The following is a 15,834-nucleotide window of genomic DNA, read 5'->3' as shown; positions in this document are numbered from 1 at the left end:
ACATCCTGGTGAGAGATAGGCATCCGTATCCAGGTGAGTGATCGGCCTCCCATATTCAGTTAAGAGATGGACATCCCTCATCAAGATGAGAGATATGAATCACACATCCAGATGAGAGATCGTCATACCACATCCAGGTGGGAGTTGGGCATCCCGCATCCAGGTGAGAGATAGGCATCCCCCATCCGGGTGAGAGTTAGGCATCCTGTATCCAGCTGAGAGATAGGCATCCTGCATCCAGGTGAGAGATAGGCATTCCCCATCTATGTGAGAGATAGGCATCGCAAATCCAGGTGAGAGATAGGCATCCCACATCCAGGTGAGAGTTAGGCATCCTGTATCCAGCTGAGAGATAGGCATCCTGCATCCAGGTGAGTGCTAGGCATTCCCCATCCATGTGAGAGATAGGCATCGCAAATCCAGGTGAGAGATAGGCATCCCACATCCAGGTGAGAGTTAGGCATCCTGTATCCAGGTGAGAGATAGACATCCTGTTTCCCGGTGAGAGATAGGTAATTCACATCCAGGTGAGAGAGAGTTATCCAGGTGAGAGATAGTCATCACACATCCAGTTGAGATTTAGTCATCCCACATTCAGGTGAGCGAGAGGCTTCCCGCTTCCATGTAAGACATCGTTAACCCATATCACCTGGAGAGATAGGCATCCAGGTGAGAGATGGGTGTCCTGCATCCAGGTGAGAGATAGGCATCCAGGTGAGAGATAGGCATCCCGCATTCAGGTTGGAGATATGCATCCAGGTGAGAGATAGGTAACCCAAATCCAGGTGAGAGATAGGCATCCCACATCCAGGTGAGAGATAGGCATCCCACATCCAGGTGAGAGTTAGACATCCTGTATCCAGGTGAAAGATAGGCATGCTGCATCCAGATGCGAGATGGGTATCCCACATCCAGGTGAGAGATCGGCCTCCCGCATCCAGGTGAGCGATAGGCATCCTGTATCCAGGTGATAGTTAGGCATCCTGTAGCCAGGTGAGAGATAGTTATCCAGCATCCAGGGGAGAGATAGGCATACTGCATCCACGTGAGAGATGGGCATCCTGCATCCAGGGGAGAGATAGGCATCCCATATCCAGGAGAGACATAGGGATCCTGCATCCAGATGAGAGATAGGCACCCTGCATCCAGGTGAGAGATAGGCATCCTGCATCCAGGGGAAAGATAGGCACCCTGCATCCAGGTGAGCGATAGGCATCCCACATCCAGGAGAGAGATAGCCATTCTGCATCCAGATGAGAGATAGGCACCCTGCATCCAGGTGAGAGATAGGCATCCCACATCCAGGAGAGACATAGGGATCCTGTATCCAGATGAGAGATAGGTATCCTGCATCCAGGTGAGAGATAGGCATCCCATATCCAGGTGAGAGATAGGCATCCCAAAATCAGATGAGTGATACGCATCCCTCTTCCAGTTGAGAGATAGGCATCCTGCATTCAGTTGAGTGATCGGCATCCCGCTTCCAGGCGAGAGATAAACATCCAGGTGAGAGATAGGCAACCCACATCCAGTTGAGATATAGTTATCCTGTATCCAGGTGAGAGATAGGCATCCCAATTTCAGATGAATGATATGCATCCCTCTTCCAGTTGAGAGATAGGCATCCCGCTTCCAGGTGAGAGATAAGCATCCAGGTGAGAGATAGGCATCCAGGTGAGAGATAGGCAACCCACATCCAGGTGAGATATAGTTATCCTGTATCCAGGTGAGAGATAGTCATCCCGCATTCAGGTGAGAGATAGGCAACAGGTATCCAGGTGAGAGATAGACATCCCACATCGAGGTGAGAGATAGGCGTCCTACATCCAGGTGAGAGTTAGGCATCCCGTATCCAGGTGGGAGTTGGGCATCCCGCATCCTGGTGAGAGATAGGAATCTGTATGCAGGTGAGAGATAGGCATTCCGCATCCAGGTAAGAGATCAGCCTCCAATATTCAGGTAAGAGATGGACATCCCTCATCAAGATGAGAGATATGGATCACACATCCAGGTGAGAGATAGGCTTCCCTCATCCAGGTGGGAGTTGGGCATCCCGCATCCAGGTGAGAGATATGCATCCCACATCCAGGTGAGAGATAGGCATCCCCAATCCGGGTGAGAGTTAGGCATCCTGTATCCAGGTGAGAGATAGGCATCCTGTATCCAGGTGAGAGATAGGCATCACAAATCCAGGTGAGAGATAGGCATCCTGCATCCAGGTGAGAGATGGGCATCCTGCATCCAGGTGAGAGATGGGCATCACAAATCCAGGTGAGAGATAGGCATCCTGCATCCAGGTGAGAGATGGGCATCCCACATACAGGTGAGAGATAGGCATCACGCATGCAGGTGAGAGATTGGCATCCCGCATCCAGGTGGGAAATTGGCATCCAGGTGAGAGATAGGCATCCCACATCCCGGAGTGAGATAGGCATCCCGTTTCCAGGTGAGAGATAGACATCCCGCATCGAGGTGAGAGATAGGCATCCTGCATCCAGGTGAGAGATAAGCATCCTGCATCCAGGGGAGAGATAGGCACCCTGCATCCAGGTGAGAGATAGGCATCCCGCATCCAGGAGAGAGATGGGCATCCTGCATCCAGGTGAGAGATAAGCATCCTGCATCCAGGTGAGAGATAGGCATCCCACATCCAGGTGAGAGATAGACATCCAGGTGGGAGATAGGCATCCTGCATCCAGGTGAGAGATGGGCATCCCGCATCCAGGTGAGAAATAGGCATCCTGCATCCAGGTGAGAGATAGGCATCCCATTTCCAGGTGAGATATAGGCATCCCACATCCAGGTGAGAGATAGGCATCCCCAATTCAGGTTGTAGATATGCATCCAGGTGAGAGATAGGTAACGCAAATCTAGGTGCGAGGTAGGCATCCCGCATGCAGGTGAGATATACGCATCCCCCATCCAGGTGAGAGATAGGCATCCTGCATCCAGGTGAGAGATAGGAATCCTGCATCCAGGTGAGAGATTGGCTTCCCGCATCCAGGTGAGAGATAGGCATCCAGGTGAGAGCTGGGCATCCCACATCCAGGTGAGAGATAGGCATCCCACATCACGGAGTGAGATAAGCATCCCGTTTCCAGGTGAGAGATAGACATCCCGCATCCAGGTGAGAGATAGGCTTCCTGTATCCAGGTGAGAGATAGGCATCCTGCATCCAGGTTAGAGATGGGCATCCCGTGTCCAGGTGAGAGATAGGCATCCTGCATCCAGGTGTGAGATAGGCATCCTGCATCCAGGTGAGAGATGGGCATTCCACATCCAGTTGTGAGATAGACATATTGCATCCAGGTGAGACATGGGCATCATGCATCCAGGTGAGAGATAGGCATCCTGCAACCAGGTGAGAGATAGGCATCCCGTTTCCAGGTGAGAGATGGGCATCCCACATCCAGGTGAGAGATGGGCATCCCGCATCCAGGTGAGAGATGGGCATTCTGCATCCAGGTGAGAGATCGACATACAGGTGAGAGATAGGCATCCAGGTGAGAGATAGGCATCCTGCATCCAGGTGAGAGATAGGCATCCTGTATCCAGGTGAGAGATAGGCATCCCATTTCCAGGTGAGATATAGGCATCCCACATCCAGGTGAGAGATAGGCATCCCCAATTCAGGTTGTAGATATGCATCCAGGTGAGAGATAGGTAACCCAAATCTAGGTGAGAGATAGGCATCGCGCATGCAGGTGAGAGATACGCATCCCCCATCCGGGTGAGAGATAGGCATCCTGCATCCAGGTGAGAGATAGGAATCCCCCATCTGGGTGATAGATAGGCATCCTGCATCCAGGTGAGAGATAGGAATCCTGCATCCAGGTGAGAGATGGGCATCCTGCATCCAGGTGAGAGATAGGCATCCAGGTGAGAGATGGGCATCCTGCATCCAGGTGAGAGATAGGCATCCAGGTGAGAGATGGGCATCCCACATCCAGGTGAGAGATAGGCATCCCACATCCCGGAGTGAGATAGGCATCCCGTTTCCAGGTGAGAGATAGACATTACGCATCCAGGTGAGAGATAGGCTTCCTGTATCCAGGTGAGAGATAAGCATCCTGCATCCAGGGGAGAGATAGGCACCCTGCATCCAGGTGAGAGATAGGCATCCCGCATCCAGGAGAGAGATGGGCATCCTGCATCCAGGTGAGAGATAAGCATCCTGCATCCAGGTGAGAGATAGGCATCCCACATCCAGGTGAGAGATAGACATCCAGGTGGGAGATAGGCATCCTGCATCCAGGTGAGAGATGGGCATCCCGCATCCAGGTGAGAAATAGGCATCCTGCATCCAGGTGAGAGATAGGCATCCCATTTCCAGGTGAGATATAGGCATCCCACATCCAGGTGAGAGATAGGCATCCCCAATTCAGGTTGTAGATATGCATCCAGGTGAGAGATAGGTAACGCAAATCTAGGTGCGAGGTAGGCATCCCGCATGCAGGTGAGAGATACGCATCCCCCATCCAGGTGAGAGATAGGCATCCTGCATCCAGGTGAGAGATAGGAATCCTGCATCCAGGTGAGAGATTGGCTTCCCGCATCCAGGTGAGAGATAGGCATCCAGGTGAGAGCTGGGCATCCCACATCCAGGTGAGAGATAGGCATCCCACATCACGGAGTGAGATAAGCATCCCGTTTCCAGGTGAGAGATAGACATCCCGCATCCAGGTGAGAGATAGGCTTCCTGTATCCAGGTGAGAGATAGGCATCCTGCATCCAGGTTAGAGATGGGCATCCCGTGTCCAGGTGAGAGATAGGCATCCTGCATCCAGGTGTGAGATAGGCATCCTGCATCCAGGTGAGAGATGGGCATTCCACATCCAGTTGTGAGATAGACATATTGCATCCAGGTGAGACATGGGCATCATGCATCCAGGTGAGAGATAGGCATCCTGCAACCAGGTGAGAGATAGGCATCCCGTTTCCAGGTGAGAGATGGGCATCCCACATCCAGGTGAGAGATGGGCATCCCGCATCCAGGTGAGAGATGGGCATTCTGCATCCAGGTGAGAGATCGACATACAGGTGAGAGATAGGCATCCAGGTGAGAGATAGGCATCCTGCATCCAGGTGAGAGATAGGCATCCTGTATCCAGGTGAGAGATAGGCATCCCATTTCCAGGTGAGATATAGGCATCCCACATCCAGGTGAGAGATAGGCATCCCCAATTCAGGTTGTAGATATGCATCCAGGTGAGAGATAGGTAACCCAAATCTAGGTGAGAGATAGGCATCGCGCATGCAGGTGAGAGATACGCATCCCCCATCCGGGTGAGAGATAGGCATCCTGCATCCAGGTGAGAGATAGGAATCCCCCATCTGGGTGATAGATAGGCATCCTGCATCCAGGTGAGAGATAGGAATCCTGCATCCAGGTGAGAGATGGGCATCCTGCATCCAGGTGAGAGATAGGCATCCAGGTGAGAGATGGGCATCCTGCATCCAGGTGAGAGATAGGCATCCAGGTGAGAGATGGGCATCCCGTGTCCAGGTGAGAGATAGGCATCCTGCATCCAGAGGAGAGATAGGCATCATGCATCCAGGTGAGAGATGGGCATTCCACATCCAGTTGTGAGATAGACATACTGCATCCAGGTGAGAGATGGGCATCATGCATCCAGGTGAGAGATAGGCATCCTGCATCCTGGTGAGAGATAGACATACTGCATCCATGTGAGAGATGGGAATCCTGCATCCAGGTGAGAGATGGACATCCTGCATCCAGGTGAGAGATAGTCATACTGCATCCGGGTGAGAGATAGCCATCCTGCTTCCAGGTGAGAGATGGCATTCCGCATCCAGGTGAGTTTTAGGCATCCCGCATCAAGGCGAGAGATAGGCTTCCTGTATACAGGTGAGAGATAGTCATCCCACATCCAGGTGAGAGGTAGGCATCCTGTTTCCAGGTGAGAGATAGGCATCCCGCATTCAGGTGAGAGATAGGCAACCCGTATCCTTGTGAGAGATAGACATCCCACATCGAGGTGAGCGATAGGCATTACACATCCAGGTGAGAGTTAGGCATCCTGTATCTAGGTGGGAGTTGGGCATCCCGCATCCAGGTGAGAGATAGGCATCCCACATCCTGGTGAGAGATAGGCATCCGTATCCAGGTGAGTGATCGGCCTCCCATATTCAGTTAAGAGATGGACATCGCTCATCAAGATGAGAGATATGAATCACACATCCAGGTGAGAGATCGTCATACCACATCCAGGTGGGAGTTGGGCATCCCGCATCAAGGTGAGAGATAGGCATCCCCCATCCGGGTGAGAGTTAGGCATCCTGTATCCAGGTGAGAGATAGGCATCCTGCATCCAGGTGAGAGATAGGCATTCCCCATCTATGTGAGAGATAGGCATCGCAAATCCAGGTGAGAGATAGGCATCCTGCATCCAGGTGAGAGTTAGGCATCCTGTATCCAGGTGAGAGATAGACATCCTGTTTCCCGGTGAGAGATAGGTAATTCACATCCAGGTGAGAGAGAGTTATCCAGGTGAGAGATAGTCATCACACATTCAGTTAGATTTAGTCATCCCACATTCAGGTGAGCGAGAGGCATCCCGCTTCCATGTAAGAAATAGTTAACCCATATCACCTGGAGAGATGGGCATCCAGGTGAGAGATGGGTGTCCTGCATCCAGGTGAGAGATAGGCATCCAGGTGAGAGATGGGCATCATGTATCCAGGTGAGAGATAGGCATCCTGCATCCAGGTGAGAGATAGACATACTGCATCCAGGTGAGAGATGGGCATCCTGCATCCAGGTGAGAGATGGACATCCTGCATCCAGGTGAGAGATAGTCATACTGCATCCGGGTGAGAGATAGCCATCCTGCTTCCAGGTGAGAGATGGCATTCCGCATCCAGGTGAGAGATAGGCATCCCGCATCCAGGTGAGAGATAGGCTTCCTGTATACAGGTGAGAGATAGTCATCCCAAATCCAGGTGAGAGATAGGCATCCTGTTTGCAGGTGAGAGATAGGCATCCTGCATTCAGGTGAGAGATAGGCAACCCGTATCCAGGTGAGAGATAGACATCCCACATCGAGGTGAGAGATAGGCATTACACATCCAGGTGAGAGTTATGCATCCTGTATCTAGGTGGGAGTTGGGCATCCCCCATCCAGGTGAGAGATACGCATCCCACATCCTGGTGAGAGATAGGCATCCGTATCCAGGTGAGTGATCGGCCTCCCATATTCAGTTAAGAGATGGACATCCCTCATCAAGATGAGAGATATGAATCACACATCCAGGTGAGAGATCGTCATCCCACATCCAGGTGGGAGTTGGGCATCCCGCATCCAGGTGAGAGATAGGCATCCCCCATCTGGGTGAGAGTTAGGCATCCTGTATCCAGCTGAGAGATAGGCATCCTGCATCCAGGTGAGTGCTAGGCATTCCCCATCCATGTGAGAGATCGGCATCGCAAATCCAGGTGAGAGATAGGCATCCCACATCCAGGTGAGAGTTAGGCATCCTGTATCCAGGTGAGAGATAGACATCCTGTTTCCCGGTGAGAGATAGGTAATTCACATCCAGGTGAGAGAGAGTTATCCAGGTGAGAGATAGTCATCACACATCCAGTTGAGAGATAGTCATCCCACATTCAGGTGAGCGAGAGGCATCCCGCTTCCATGTAAGAAATAGTTAATCCATATCACCTGGAGAGATAAGCATCCAGGTGAGAGATGGGCGTCCTGCATCCAGGTGAGAGATAGGCATCCAGGTGAGAGATAGGCATCCCGCATTCAGGTTGGAGATATGCATCCAGGTGAGAGATAGGTAACCCAAATCCAGGTGAGAGATAGGCATCCCACATCCAGGTGAGAGATAGGCATCCCACATCCAGGTGAGAGTTAGACATCCTGTATCCAGGTGAAAGATAGGCATTCTGCATCCAGATGCGAGATGGGTATCCCGCATCCAGGTGAGAGATCGGCCTCCCGCATCCAGGTGAGAGATAGGCATCCTGTATCCAGGTGATAGTTAGGCATCCTGTAGCCAGGTGAGAGATAGTTATCCAGCATCCAGGGGAGAGATAGGCATACTGCATCCACGTGAGAGATGGGCATCCTGCATCCAGGGGAGAGATAGGCATCCCACATCCAGGAGAGACATAGGGATCCTGTATCCAGATGAGGGATAGGCACCCTGCATCCAGGTGAGAGATAGGCATCCTGCATCCAGGGGAAAGATAGGCACCCTGCATCCAGGTGAGCGATAGGCATCCCACATCCAGGAGAGAGATAGGCATTCTGCATCCAGATGAGAGATAGGCACCCTGCATCCAGGTGAGAGATAGGCATCCCACATCCAGGAGAGAAATAGGGATCCTGTATCCAGCTGAGAGATAGGTATCCTACATCCAGGTGAGAGATAGGCATCCCACATCCAGGTGAGAGATAGGCATCCCATATCCAGGTGAGAGATAGGCATCCCGTATCCAGGTGAGAGATAGGCATCCCAAATTCAGATGAGTGATACGCAACCCTCTTCCAGTTGAGAGATAGGCATCCTGCATTCAGTTGAGTGATCGGCATCCCGCTTCCAGGTGAGAGATAAGCATCCAGGTGAGAGATAGGCAACCCACATCCAGTTGAGATATAGTTATCCTGTATCCAGGTGAGAGATAGGCATCCCAATTTCAGATGAATGATACGCATCCCTCTTCCAGTTGAGAGATAGGCATCCTGCATTCAGATGAGAGTTAGGCATCCCGCTACCAGGTGAGAGATAAACATCGAGGTGAGAGATAGTCTTCCAGGTGAGAGATAGGCAATCCACATCCAGGTGAGATAAAGTTATCCTGTATCCTGGTGAGAGATAGTCATCCCGCATTCAGGTGAGAGATAGGCAGCCAGTATCCAGGTGAAAGATAGGCATCCCATGTCCAGGTGAGATATAGGCATCCCACATCCAGGTGAGAGATAGGCATCCCCAATTCAGGTTGTAGATATGCATCCAGGTGAGAGATAGGTAACCCAAATCTAGGTGAGAGATAGGCATCCCGCATGCAGGTGAGAGATACGCATCCCCCATCCGGGTGAGAGATAGGCATCCTGCATCCAGGTGAGAGATAGGAATCCTGCATCCAGGTGAGAGATTGGCTTCCCGCATCCAGGTGAGAGATAGGCATCCAGGTGAGAGATGGGCATCCTGCATCCAGGTGAGAGATAGGCATCCTGCATCCAGGGGAGAGATAGGCATCCAGGTGAGAGATGGGCATCCCACATCCAGGTGAGAGATAGGCATCCCACATCATGGAGTGAGATAGGCATCCCGTTTCCAGGTGAGAGATAGACATCCCACATCCAGGTGAGAGACAGGCTTCCTGTATGCAGGTGAGAGATAGGCATCCTGCATCCAGGTGAGAGATGGGCATCCCGTGACCAGGTGAGAGATAGGCATCCTGCATCCAGGTGTGAGATAGGCATCCTGCATCCAGGTGAGAGATGGGCATTCCACATCCAGTTGAGAGATAGACATATTGCATCCAGGTGAGAGATTGGCTTCCCGCATCCAGGTGAGAGATAGGCATCCAGGTGAGAGATGGGCATCCTGCATCCAGGTGAGAGATAGGCATCCTGCATCCAGGGGAGAGATAGGCATCTAGGTGAGAGATGGGCATCCCACATCCAGGTGAGAGATAGGCATCCCACATCATGGAGTGAGATAGGCATCCCGTTTCCAGGTGAGAGATAGACATCCCACATCCAGGTGAGAGACAGGCTTCCTGTATGCAGGTGAGAGATAGGCATCCTGCATCCAGGTGAGAGATGGGCATCCCGTGTCCAGGTGAGAAATAGGCATCCTGCATCCAGGTGTGAGATAGGCATCCTCCATCCAGGTGAGAGATGGGCATTCCACATCCACTTGAGAGATAGACATATTGCATCCAGGTGAGAGATGGGCATCATGCATCCAGGTGAGAGATAGGCATCCTGCATCCAGGTGAGAGATAGGCAACCCGTATCCATGTGAGAGATAGACATCCCACATCGAGGTGAGCGATAGGCATTACACATCCAGGTGAGAGTTAGGCATCCTGTATCTAGGTGGGAGTTGGGCATCCCGCATCCAGGTGAGAGATAGGCATCCCACATCCTGGTGAGAGATAGGCATCCGTATCCAGGTGAGTGATCGGCCTCCCATATTCAGTTAAGAGATGGACATCCCTCATCAAGATGAGAGATATGAATCACACATCCAGGTGAGAGATCGTCATACCACATCCAGGTGGGAGTTGGGCATCCCGCATCCAGGTGAGAGATAGGCATCCCCCATCCGGGTGAGAGTTAGGCATCCTGTATCCAGGTGAGAGATAGGCATCCTGCATCCAGGTGAGAGATAGGCATTCCCCATCTATGTGAGAGATAGACATCGCAAATCCAGGTGAGAGATAGGCATCCCACATCCAGGTGAGAGTTAGGCATCCTGTATCCAGGTGAGAGATAGACATCCTGTTTCCCGGTGAGAGATAGGTAATTCACATCCAGGTGAGAGAGAGTTATCCAGGTGAGAGATAGTCATCACACATCCAGTTAGATTTAGTCATCCCACATTCAGGTGAGCGAGAGGCATCCCGCTTCCATGTAAGAAATAGTTAACCCATATCACCTGGAGAGATGGGCATCCAGGTGAGAGATGGGTGTCCTGCATCCAGGTGAGAGATAGGCATCCAGGTGAGAGATGGGCATCATGTATCCAGGTGAGAGATAGGCATCCTGCATCCAGGTGAGAGATAGGCATCCTGCATCCAGGGGAAAGATAGGCACCCTGCATCCAGGTGAGCGATAGGCATCCCACATCCAGGAGAGAGATAGGCATTCTGCATCCAGATGAGAGATAGGCACCCTGCATCCAGGTGAGAGATAGGCATCCCACATCCAGGAGAGAAATAGGGATCCTGTATCCAGCTGAGAGATAGGTATCCTGCATCCAGGTGAGAGATAGGCATCCCACATCCAGGCGAGAGATAGGCATCCCATATCCAGGTGAGAGATAGGCATCCCGTATCCAGGTGAGAGATAGGCATCCCAAATTCAGATGAGAGATACGCATCCCTCTTCCAGTTGAGAGATAGGCATCCTGCATTCAGTTGAGTGATCGGCATCCCGCTTCCAGGTGAGAGATAAGCATCCAGGTGAGAGATAGGCAACCCACATCCAGTTGAGATATAGTTATCCTGTATCCAGGTGAGAGATAGGCATCCCAATTTCAGATGAATGATACGCATCCCTCTTCCAGTTGAGAGATAGGCATCCTGCATTCAGATGAGAGTTAGGCATCCCGCTTCCAGGTGAGAGATAGACATCCCACATCGAGGTGAGAGATAGGCATTACACATCCAGGTGAGAGTTATGCATCCTGTATCTAGGTGGGAGTTGGGCATCCCCCATCCAGGTGAGAGATACGCATCCCACATCCTGGTGAGAGATAGGCATCCGTATCCAGGTGAGTGATCGGCCTCCCATATTCAGTTAAGAGATGGACATCCCTCATCAAGATGAGAGATATGAATCACACATCCAGGTGAGAGATCGTCATCCCACATCCAGGTGGGAGTTGGGCATCCCGCATCCAGGTGAGAGATAGGCATCCCCCATCTGGGTGAGAGTTAGGCATCCTGTATCCAGCTGAGAGATAGGCATCCTGCATCCAGGTGAGTGCTAGGCATTCCCCATCCATGTGAGAGATCGGCATCGCAAATCCAGGTGAGAGATAGGCATCCCACATCCAGGTGAGAGTTAGGCATCCTGTATCCAGGTGAGAGATAGACATCCTGTTTCCCGGTGAGAGATAGGTAATTCACATCCAGGTGAGAGAGAGTTATCCAGGTGAGAGATAGTCATCACACATCCAGTTGAGAGATAGTCATCCCACATTCAGGTGAGCGAGAGGCATCCCGCTTCCATGTAAGAAATAGTTAATCCATATCACCTGGAGAGATAAGCATCCAGGTGAGAGATGGGCGTCCTGCATCCAGGTGAGAGATAGGCATCCAGGTGAGAGATAGGCATCCCGCATTCAGGTTGGAGATATGCATCCAGGTGAGAGATAGGTAACCCAAATCCAGGTGAGAGATAGGCATCCCACATCCAGGTGAGAGATAGGCATCCCACATCCAGGTGAGAGTTAGACATCCTGTATCCAGGTGAAAGATAGGCATTCTGCATCCAGATGCGAGATGGGTATCCCGCATCCAGGTGGGAGATCGGCCTCCCGCATCCAGGTGAGAGATAGGCATCCTGTATCCAGGTGATAGTTAGGCATCCTGTAGCCAGGTGAGAGATAGTTATCCAGCATCCAGGGGAGAGATAGGCATACTGCATCCACGTGAGAGATGGGCATCCTGCATCCAGTGGAGAGATAGGCATCCCACATCCAGGAGAGACATAGGGATCCTGTATCCAGATGAGAGATAGGCACCCTGCATCCAGGTGAGAGATAGGCATCCTGCATCCAGGGGAAAGATAGGCACCCTGCATCCAGGTGAGCGATAGGCATCCCACATCCAGGAGAGAGATAGGCATTCTGCATCCAGATGAGAGATAGGCACCCTGCATCCAGGTGAGAGATAGGCATCCCACATCCAGGAGAGAAATAGGGATCCTGTATCCAGCTGAGAGATAGGTATCCTGCATCCAGGTGAGAGATAGGCATCCCACATCCAGGTGAGAGATAGGCATCCCATATCCAGGTGAGAGATAGGCATCCCGTATCCAGGTGAGAGATAGGCATCCCAAATTCAGATGAGTGATACGCATCCCTCTTCCAGTTGAGAGATAGGCATCCTGCATTCAGTTGAGTGATCGGCATCCCGCTTCCAGGTGAGAGATAAGCATCCAGGTGAGAGATAGGCAACCCACATCCAGTTGAGATATAGTTATCCTGTATCTAGGTGAGAGATAGGCATCCCAATTTCAGATGAATGATACGCATCCCTCTTCCAGTTGAGAGATAGGCATCCTGCATTCAGATGAGAGTTAGGCATCCCGCTTCCAGGTGAGAGATAAACATCGAGGTGAGAGATAGTCTTCCAGGTGAGAGATAGGCAATCCACATCCAGGTGAGATAAAGTTATCCTGTATCCAGGTGAGAGATAGTCATCCCGCATTCAGGTGAGAGATAGGCAGCCAGTATCCAGGTGAAAGATAGGCATCCCATGTCCAGGTGAGATATAGGCATCCCACATCCAGGTGAGAGATAGGCATCCCCAATTCAGGTTGTAGATATGCATCCAGGTGAGAGATAGGTAACCCAAATCTAGGTGAGAGATAGGCATCCCGCATGCAGGTGAGAGATACGCATCCCCCATCCGGGTGAGAGATAGGCATCCTGCATCCAGGTGAGAGATAGGAATCCTGCATCCAGGTGAGAGATTGGCTTCCCGCATCCAGGTGGGAGTTGGGCATCCCGCATCCAGGTGAGAGATATGCATCCCACATCCAGGTGAGAGATAGGCATCCCCAATCCGGGTGAGAGTTAGGCATCCTGAATCCAGGTGAGAGATAGGCATCCTGTATCCAGGTGAGAGATAGGCATCACAAATCCAGGTGAGAGATAGACATACTGCATCCAGGTGAGAGATGGGCATCCTGCATCCAGGTGAGAGATGGACATCCCGCATCCAGGTAAGAGATAGTCATACTGCATCCGGGTGAGAGATAGCCATCCTGCTTCCAGGTGAGAGATGGCATTCCGCATCCAGGTGAGAGATAGTCATCCCAAATCCAGGTGAGAGATAGGCATCCTGTTTCCAGGTGAGAGATAGGCATCCTGCATTCAGGTGAGAGATAGGCAACCCGTATCCAGGTGAGAGATAGACATCCCACATCGAGGTGAGAGATAGGCATTACACATCCAGGTGAGAGTTATGCATCCTGTATCTAGGTGGGAGTTGGGCATCCCCCATCCAGGTGAGAGATACGCATCCCACATCCTGGTGAGAGATAGGCATCCGTATCCAGGTGAGTGATCGGCCTCCCATATTCAGTTAAGAGATGGACATCCCTCATCAAGATGAGAGATATGAATCACACATCCAGGTGAGAGATCGTCATCCCACATCCAGGTGGGAGTTGGGCATCCCGCATCCAGGTGAGAGATAGGCATCCCCCATCTGGGTGAGAGTTAGGCATCCTGTATCCAGCTGAGAGATAGGCATCCTGCATCCAGGTGAGTGCTAGGCATTCCCCATCCATGTGAGAGATCGGCATCGCAAATCCAGGTGAGAGATAGGCATCCCACATCCAGGTGAGAGTTAGGCATCCTGTATCCAGGTGAGAGATAGACATCCTGTTTCCCGGTGAGAGATAGGTAATTCACATCCAGGTGAGAGAGAGTTATCCAGGTGAGAGATAGTCATCACACATCCAGTTGAGAGATAGTCATCCCACATTCAGGTGAGCGAGAGGCATCCCGCTTCCATGTAAGAAATAGTTAATCCATATCACCTGGAGAGATAAGCATCCAGGTGAGAGATGGGCGTCCTGCATCCAGGTGAGAGATAGGCATCCAGGTGAGAGATAGGCATCCCGCATTCAGGTTGGAGATATGCATCCAGGTGAGAGATGGGTAACCCAAATCCAGGTGAGAGATAGGCATCCCACATCCAGGTGAGAGATAGGCATCCCACATCCAGGTGAGAGTTAGACATCCTGTATCCAGGTGAAAGATAGGCATTCTGCATCCAGATGCGAGATGGGTATCCCGCATCCAGGTGAGAGATCGGCCTCCCGCATCCAGGTGAGAGATAGGCATCCTGTATCCAGGTGATAGTTAGGCATCCTGTAGCCAGGTGAGAGATAGTTATCCAGCATCCAGGGGAGAGATAGGCATACTGCATCCACGTGAGAGATGGGCATCCTGCATCCAGTGGAGAGATAGGCATCCCACATCCAGGAGAGACATAGGGATCCTGTATCCAGATGAGCGATAGGCACCCTGCATCCAGGTGAGAGATAGGCATCCTGCATCCAGGGGAAAGATAGGCACCCTGCATCCAGGTGAGCGATAGGCATCCCACATCCAGGAGAGAGATAGGCATTCTGCATCCAGATGAGAGATAGGCACCCTGCATCCAGGTGAGAGATAGGCATCCCACATCCAGGAGAGAAATAGGGATCCTGTATCCAGCTGAGAGATAGGTATCCTGCATCCAGGTGAGAGATAGGCATCCCACATCCAGGTGAGAGATAGGCATCCCATATCCAGGTGAGAGATAGGCATCCCGTATCCAGGTGAGAGATAGGCATCCCAAATTCAGATGAGTGATACGCATCCCTCTTCCAGTTGAGAGATAGGCATCCTGCATTCAGTTGAGTGATCGGTATCCCGCTTCCAGGTGAGAGATAAGCATCCAGGTGAGAGATAGGCAACCCACATCCAGTTGAGATATAGTTATCCTGTATCCAGGTGAGAGATAGGCATCCCAATTTCAGATGAATGATACGCATCCCTCTTCCAGTTGAGAGATAGGCATCCTGCATTCAGATGAGAGTTAGGCATCCCGCTTCCAGGTGAGAGATAAACATCGAGGTGAGAGATAGTCTTCCAGGTGAGAGATAGGCAATCCACATCCAGGTGAGATAAAGTTATCCTGTATCCAGGTGAGAGATAGTCATCCCGCATTCAGGTGAGAGATAGGCAGCCAGTATCCAGGTGAAAGATAGGCATCCCATGTCCAGGTGAGATATAGGCATCCCACATCCAGGTGAGAGATAGGCATCCCCAATTCAGGTTGTAGAAATGCATCCAGGTGAGAGATAGGTAACCCAAATCTAGGTGAGAGATAGGCATCCCGCATGCAGG

The sequence above is a fragment of the Carcharodon carcharias genome, chromosome 7 (genome assembly GCF_017639515.1).
Source record: "Carcharodon carcharias isolate sCarCar2 chromosome 7, sCarCar2.pri, whole genome shotgun sequence".
Taxonomy (NCBI): Eukaryota; Metazoa; Chordata; class Chondrichthyes; order Lamniformes; family Lamnidae; genus Carcharodon; species Carcharodon carcharias.
Note: the sequence above shows the minus strand (reverse complement) of the source record.